This window comes from Frankliniella occidentalis, unplaced genomic scaffold (genome assembly GCF_000697945.3).
Source record: "Frankliniella occidentalis isolate FOCC.00 unplaced genomic scaffold, Focc_3.1 Scaffold471, whole genome shotgun sequence".
Lineage (NCBI taxonomy): Eukaryota > Metazoa > Arthropoda > Insecta > Thysanoptera > Thripidae > Frankliniella > Frankliniella occidentalis.
The window spans coordinates 115044-123996 of record NW_026267589.1 but is presented as its reverse complement, the minus strand read 5'-3'; positions in this window follow the sequence as shown (position 1 = coordinate 123996).

The following is an 8953-nucleotide window of genomic DNA, read 5'->3' as shown; positions in this document are numbered from 1 at the left end:
ATATATTGTAATGTATTATTGCCAAAAATGTATCTCTAACAACAGATGAAAGTACTCTCAAAGTAAGAATATGTACAAAAAATATAAATGTGATGATAAATATGTACCACTAAATAATGAAGGCAACATCAAAATATTTTTCTCTTACGCTTTGGTAAAGGTGTACTCAATGTCTCTACGTGCAAATTGTCATCAAGAAATTCTGTGTTTGCCGTTTTTCTCTTGAAGCCTAAACCTCTTACAGTTCTGGCTAGCTCAACCACTCTCATAAATTGGTCAAGATTAGGGTTCTTACTTCCACCATGGCTTGCCCTTTGCCTACTGAAAAATTGCTCGAGGGGGTCTTGGCAAAATATTCTGCCGTTGACATACTTCTGACCCTCCTGGAGAAGGAAACGTGTTGCACCTATAAAAGCTCTTGTAGTGGTTTCAATACCAACAAGTGTCCTTCTGTGCAATATTAGAGAAGCTGCTGCTTCTGCATTCAATCCTTTTTCCTGCGCAAATTCATTGGCATCCAGCTCCCAATCATTTAAGTAAGCGAGGAAGCTCTCCAATTTGGTAAACCTTTCATCATCAATTTCCTCGTAAGCATTCAAAAGAGGATTCTTTTTTCGATTACCATGATGGCGGTAAGCTCCATTTTGCATATCAAACCAGTCATTGAACTGGCACAGGAAATGAACTGTTTCAGAAGTTCCAGGCCACCCCCTTGAGCTCAGACAATTGGCAACACTTCTGCTCAAAACTTGAGCAGCGTAAGCTACTTTCATAGTTGAATAAGAATTAAGATAAATATTTTGAGCATTAAGTTTGAATAATTTTCTGAGTGGATTTTTTTTTTCAGTTTTGTAAAGCTCAACAATTGTTCTCCACAATATGAACTGATTGTTCTTTCTTAAAAGTCTGTCCATTTTGTCCTTGCCATCCTTCCCCTTTTTGGTGCGACCTGAAGTAGCCAAATTATTTCTGACACTTTTAAGCAAATGTGGTAGATCTGAAAAGAAATACATTACCCTTGATGGATCATACAAATTAAGTGTGTCAAAAACCACACCACTGGCTACCTTGGTCACAGGTACATGTTTGTTAAAAAACCCTCTATTTACAGGGTGACCGTCGCAAACAAGAGCAAGTACTTTCACACCTACTTTCTCCAAACAACCAACTACATGCCAAACAGTGGTATACAGCTGATCAGAATTGGAGTGGGAGGTGCCATACACAGCCACAACATCTTTATACGAATTTGAGCAACCCTTAATCATAAAACACATGACTTGCTCTGCCAGTGTGGGCTCAGCTGGAGGTGGAGATGGTTCATCTCTGCCCATGTCCAGCTCTAAATTCCTCATTTCTTCCTCAACTTTGTTTAACTTTACAAAACCTATAATTTCACCAGTACTCTTTTTTGTTACAATATTGCTAGATATTTTCATTTCATCAAACATTAAAACATAGTATTTCTGATAATCATGCTGCCTGCTATCAACCTCAGCTTGAGCAGCATCTAGCCCTGCCTTAGAGACACCTTGTACGCGATCAGCAACATGAGTGTAGTCATAAAGAGTTCTAGTAGATGGGAGCTTAATAATGCCAGTATCTTGCAAAGCTCTATAACAAGCAGGTGAGAAACTATGAAGGTAGAGAGCTAGGCGCAACATGACCGGATGCCACTTTACGCCACTAGATTTCTTAACTTTTGATGCTTTCACTTGCTCTTCCAGAAATATTTGCTGTACATCACTCAGGGTTTGACCTCTGAGGGTGGCTGTAAGCTCACGATGAAGACCACCATCAACTTCCACTCCATCAGAGTCCAGGGCCTTCCTCACTCTTTCTCTCAATCTCCTAACAGTTTGTCGAGACAGTTTCAACTGTTTTGAGAGTGATGCAACCTTGACCCTGAGCTCTTCTAGAGAGAGATTATTATTAGGAGTATTCGGATGTGTGCCTTCATACTTAGAGCGTCTGTGCAAGCGTTTATTCAGGGCATGTGTCAACTTTATACAATCTTTACATTTTTTGGCAGGTTTGGCAACAAGCCATGAACATGTAGCTGCACGTATTGTCATTTTCCCCGGGGTGTTGAAGTGCCAATCTCCAACCTGCCCTCCTTCCACAGTACTGTAATATGGCTTGTACAATTCACTGTCTGCTCCACAACACACATCAAACCCAGCAAGGACCTTGACTACTCCCAGCAACTTGTCACAAATCTCAGCAGCATTTTCCCGGCTTACTTGTGGAAGTTCTTCTTTTTCCATGAGTCTTCCAAAGAATGCATTACTTGGAGGCAGCTCTTTGCCATGAACATAAATGTTCAAATTACCACTTTTCTGTACACTAACGCATTTTATGATGGAGATAGGTGCCCTTAGAGACTTTTGAACAATGTCCAAGCTACATCCATCAGGGTTTGCATGTGCACACCATTGCTCAGGAAGAAGAAGCTTTAAATACTCTTCTATTATTGACCAACTTGTACACAAATCACTGTGGGTGCTTGGCTTGCAAAAGAAACGCCCGCATTTGGTTGGCACACTCTGCGAGAAAGAAACAACCGCATGTTTAGCCTCATTCCAAATGATCAAAACATCAAATAAAAATAGAGTATACTGCAAAATACCTTGGGGTTTTGTGGAATAGCAATATTAGTCCTATCTTTTAACAGGGAAATGTTCTTGGCAGCCTGCAAAATAAAATTTAACATTTCGTTGGAACCCAAGTAAAATAATAATTAAAAATTTTGGCTTTTGAAAATTATTGTGCTATTCACCTTGGCTGGTAGAGTTGACTGAACTGAAGTCAAAGTCAGACAAGCTAATGATGATGTTGATCCTTGAGGCGAAGTACTTAGCCTTTGAGATGTAGCAACACTGGCTGATGGAGCCGGAACTTGTGAGAGACCAGGGCTGCTGTCATTGACACTCTGAGGCGGAGTACATAGCCTTCGTGGTGTGGTGACAGTGGCAGTGGCTGGAGATGGAACTTGGGGTGGAAGATTCTCACTACTTCCATTGACACTCTGAAATTAAAAAGGAAATTAATTTGATGGACAGCAAGTCAAAATTTGTCTCACAAATCACATGTACCCACCTGCTGGACACTTCTAGTAGAAGTAGATGGAGATGGTGTATCGTAACCGCTTGACTCAGACTTGCTGCCTACACTGCTCCTGGAGGACTTTTTCTTTTGCCTTCGCCCAATTGAACGGCGCTTAGAAGTCATCTCACAAGAAACATTGAACTTTAAGATGACTGATTGATCTGCAGAAGATAAGTAAACAAATAAACAGAGCACCTAACCAACCATAACCTTTGCAGGGCTACAGGCAATATGCCTAGACACAAATCTAAGCATAGTTGTTATCAAAATATTTCCCGAACATTTAAGGCCTTTTTGGAAACGATTACAGAGATTGTTATTGCAAGATTTAATTGAAATGAGCCTATTTTTAAGAATCGGTGGCCTACGTGTTCGAGATGTCTCCTCGGCTGTGAACGCATCACAAGCAAACCGTAACTTCATCTCGTCAAAACTGTACCTTTTCGTAGTAACTAGTGATCACTGGGTGTACTGGGCTCACCCCAGATTTTCACAAAACTCGTGTTGGCCTTAAAAAACTGAATTTCCTAGAGGGTCCAACGTGCTGTAAAGTCATGAGCCCTCTACACGACACTCGGTGTAAACACTTTATGAGCTTATTATGACATGACCTCACTACAAATAAGATTTTTTGGACTACTTGATCATTACCGCGTGCACTGGATCTATTTTCTGAGTGTCTCACAACTTTCGTAAAAAAGATTTAGGAAAAGAAAAAGTTACTCACCACTCTACGCGAGGGCTCAAGTCGGCCATATTGACACCGGAAACTGCTTTCCTTCTTCCCAACTTCTTCTCGAAAATGGGACGGACCTAGCTTCACACCCCGAACGTCAAGTTTTAACGCGAATAACGCTTAAACACTCGAGTGTCCTGTGAAATTCTTGAGTCAGCGGCACAGAGTGGACTTCTAAGATTACGGGGCAGTACTTAGTTTTGCTAGTAATTATTTCCGGGGAGCTCAACTTGATTCTACCGGAGAGGGCGTCGCGACCGCTCGGGGGCCTCTTTCCTGTCCATATAACCGCATTAGTTACAAGGGTGTCTGCAGTTTCTCGACGTGAGTGTGATTTTCTGCCGGTTGAAGGAAAAATGGGTACATGTTAATAAGATTTTATGAATTTGCATACTTTTTATTCAGTATAGTCGGTAAGTCAAATGTATTTTAACGAAAAAGAAACTCGTTCTTAAACAACGACAGTCAATGAACTTAAAATAAAAATAACACAAAAGGAAATAATATTTGAAGAAAATAACAATGAGTATACTCTACTAATGAGTATGCAGAATACTGTCCATTACTCACTCATGACTAGTAATCAAAAACAGAAACTCTGTTCATACATTCATAGACTAGACTTCAACTTAAAAAGTCGTCCTCATCTGCTTCCTCATCCTCATCCCCTGCCCCTCTCCTGCGTCGATAGACGTTTCATCCAAAGCGGCTATTCGTACAGTCGCCCAAATACCGCTATTTTTGTCCAGCGACAACCTCTTCACTGTGATCAAAATTCAAAATTCTGGCCACGGTGTTTGACGCGGAGTAGTCACAAATATCAAACACCGTGGCCAGAATTTTGAATTTTGATCGCAATTAAGAGTTTGTCGCTGGAAACTATTAGCGTGCGGCGTTGCCACATCGTTTGGATAAAAGGTCTATTTCTATTTCTTCCTCTGCTTCCTCCCTTGCCCCTCCCCTTCTCCGCGCCCCTAACCCTGCACCTGCCACTGCTCCATCCGTCTCTTTTTCTTTCTTGTACCTCAGGTACCCACGAAGTCCAGATGATCTGAGCTCAGCAAGTTTCTTCGGGAACTTATAACTAGACCCGCGATGCTGAAGGCTCACTCACTGGAGGCACTGGAAGCGGGTACACAGAGTACTTGCTTCGACAATTTCGATAATTTGGGGAACCTATGTGCCTGAGAGAAAAGAGCAATTTAGAAATACTACTCGACATCATTCAAATTTGGAAAGCGGACTAAAATGTGAATAATAAGAACAAAACCCAGAGTTGTCAATTTACGAAGATATTTTTCGCAATGTGCTACGGACCCAGTTCACGATAGTTACAAACGAAACAAAAATCAACAGATATTACGTCGTACTTTCAGTGACACTTCACTGCACTTCCCTTCCCCTCCTTCTGCCAACGCGTGTGCAATATGCCTTTTGCTCGTCGTGGTCGTATCCAGAAAGAGGACCGAGTGCCGTCTCGTGCGAGGACGTACCGGTGAGGCACTCGGGCGGACGGGGACGGGCGCGGTTGCCAACAACAATAAAGCATTCCGGTAAAGCTGAAATGCAGAAGAATGCGGGGAACAAGAAAACGGAAGTCACCATCTCAGAGCATAGCGATTTCCGTTTCTTTGTTCCCCGCATTCTTCTGCATTTCAGCTTTACCGGAATGCTTTATGGGCAGTCCAGAGGGGCGCAGGCGCGGCTTACATGTGGTATCAATAAAATGTAGGAAGTTGGTGGCTTCCCGTCCTCCAATGAATTTTCCTTTCTGTTTAATTAGAAATATTGCGTCGAACGTCCCGATAAGTAGCTACTAGCTGCCCGTTTTCGAATTAATTTCCTCGAATGAATTTCAGCAATTTGTGCAGCAGGATTTTTCTCGCGATGGTACTTGGTAATGATGGTTTTGATGCTTGAAGTGAGTTTAGCTTTGTCGAAAGAGAATTTTGATGACTTTTTGTCTGACATGTTGAAGAACCAGAGGAACGGGGAACGGCCTCGGAGGCCCCGCGTTAGTACGTCGCCGGGAGAGAAGTACTCACGGCGTGTTACGCGTGAGTACGCTTACAAAGATGGGGATGCGGTTACTCACAGGTCAAAAAGTTATCCTCCGTCAATAAAACTTAACTCGCACTAGGTGGCGTCCCGGCAGACACTCTCCAGGGCCTTCAGTGCTGCTGCTGCCAGCGCCAGCAGGTCCTCCGGAGACAGCGTCCTGTCCAGGACGACCACCTCGTTCTGGCGTTCAGAGTACTCGGCCCGCAGGAGCCAGTCGTCCATGCGCCGGTGCAACCGCGCAAAGAAGTAGAGCGGCAGCTGTGACTCCTCCGGGCGGCCTCGCCGCTGAGTCTGACGGCGCGCTTCCTCTGGCTCAAACCCGCTCGTGCAAGTACACACATGATAAAACAGGAAAAACAGGAAACAGGAACAACACAAAAATTTGGCACTAACACGAACATCTTTACCGAAAGAGTTCATTCTAAGAGTTCACACTAACACCAACACTGATAACACAATGTCACGTCAACACCCTCTCACGCTCGCACACTGTCCGGCACTTGGTCTTGCCTAACTCCGGTAATCTTGCGGTTGCAAGCCCTTTTGCATGATGATCGTAGCGGGAGGGGGCAGGACAGGACACCGCGGCCCACGGACGCGTCCGGCGGCAGTCTCCACAGCGCCAGTCGCGCTCCCTGGACGTGCGGCTGCGGCAGGGAAGCTGTGGCGCAGCCCGGGGCCTAGGTTAGGTTGTTTCATTTTGGAGGGTGTGGTCACCGATTTTGCCAGAACGAGGTTTATATGGAAATTCACGTCACTACAATACACCCTGCAAAAGTCCGACGGCTCTGCGATGAGGGGAACCCTAGGCAACTCGCGTGTAAAGTTTCAATACCCGTTTGGGCGTGAACTCGGCCGCCATGTTCTCGAGCGCGCTGAGCGGAGATGCCGCTGCCGGCGAGGGCGCCCCGACGTGTGGTGACTACCTAGGGTATGTACCTACCATCGCAAATGGTGCCGACCGCGCGCCCAACCACCCTCCGGACATAGGGCCTAACTACTCGTCCAGGGGACATTTCGCTCTAGACCGAGTACCGTTCAATATTTTCCAAAACCGACTGCGCCGAAATGTACCGCGGCCAGAGGGCTATCGAGCACCGTAATGCGAAATCATAACGTTTTCCTGCCTCATAGCGAAAATGCGAGTGGAAGGATCCGAGTGCCGGGCGGCGCGTTCAAGCGGCGCGCGGGAAACAATGGCGCCGGCCTGGCGGGAGGCGGTATAGTGCGCTCGCCGCAAGCCGCTCTCGGCGCGCCGTGGCAGGGTGCCGCTGTGCCGCTGTGCTTCGCATGGCACGCGCGCGTGCAGGGAAGTTCTAGGAACGTAAGCCCCCCCCCCCTCCCTTTTTTGTTTATACTCTTTCGTGTCGATTTTTTTTAAGTAAAAAGAAAACGATGGTTCATTTACTAATCATTTATTTTTTTGTGCTGTAATGAGCTAAGCGGAGGGTAGCAGTACTGTACTTCTCATTTTTGAGGAGTTCGTTTTGTACCTAGAAAAAAAAAATCTTCGGTTAGTGTTTGAATAATTTTTAGAACTGCGAAGTCAGGTGTGAAATATTTACTTACCAATAGTAAATCCTGGAACCGGTCCTCGTCTCTTGTAAGAGGCTGCTTAGAAAATCTCTTGACAAGAGCTACCCCTCTCTCTGCCACATCGTTAACGACGTGCAGTGCCTGTACTTTGCGAAGTCCATCCTTGTAGCTTTCATGTTCATGCCAAAGTGCAGGGTCTTCATGCAAAAAAGCTTCGTCAATTTTCATAATTTTGAAATATTTGAGGGTGTTGTTTGACACGAAAAAGGACAGGGACTTGTCTTTCAAGAAGGAGAGGGGTTTCTTTGGTGGCAGCACATAGCGTTTCCAGGGTGACAGGTTTTTGGGTGTGGGGACTTTGAGGCGTTCTACCATCTCTCTCTTTTCTTCGACCGAGATTTCCTCGTCGAAAAAGGCCAGCCCTACAGTGACACTATGGAGATACCATAAATGTTTGGTAAAAGCCTCACTGGCAAGTCGTTTAACCTGAGCACACTCGGTGTAGTTCACGATGTCCTTCAGGAGCTGCAGGTCAATTCTGGGCCCACTTGCAGGCTTTGTTGCCGTGTACCAGGGTGTCATGTAGGTCGACACAAAAAATAAATTTAGTTGGCGGATGTTGGCCAATACATGCCCCTGGATTGGGAATTCTCCTATAAATGAGAAAACAATCGGTGTAAAACAAATGGGGTACAACGGTTTAGAAAATAAACGTAGAGTAATTACAAAATGCATTCTTACCTGAGAGAGCGAACATGTGGATCATCAAACAATAAATAATCCGGGCCATGAACCGAGCAGAGGACACTGCGATGGGGGGGCTGAAGCGAATAGTTTTCGGCTTGTGTGGATTTTCTCCCATGAAAATTACAACAAGCTCCAGCAACTGCCTATAGTCGGCCCTGACGTGTGGTTTCTAAAAACAAAACATGACAAGGATAATATCAATTAAAACTATCGTTGACATGTGTAACTTTGACCGCTAAATTAAAAACAACGATAATACAATTACCTCCAGGGTCTGCAGTGCATACTGCAAGATGCTGTCTCTGCGCTCACGCAGAAAATCCTGGCATGCCGGGTCTTCAGTGGCCGGCACGAACGACGTCTTGTCCATGTCACTCCACTTGTCTTGGAGCGACTTACAGAGAACTCCAATGTCAGGGCTTTTTGACTCCTCCACCATTTGATCAAATAACCTCTTCGGGATGAGTTCTAGAACGTGGTGCCGACACGCTAGATAGAGCAGGTCCTTCCCCAAAGCCTGTTCGACGCGGGCTGCCGCTCCAATTTTGTAGCCGGTGTTCCCGCTGGGTGTGTCGGTGCACTCGGCTACTACGTCCTCGGCACAGTCCCACTCGTTGATGCACCGTAGTACTTCCGCCGCTGTGTGCGCACCGGAGCTGCTACTAATAACCCTTGCAGCTAGAAGTTGGTTCACGTCCAAACCTATGAAAAAATTATGGCAATGTTAGCAGTGAACACAAGCACCCAGTAGCCGCCCCCCCCCCC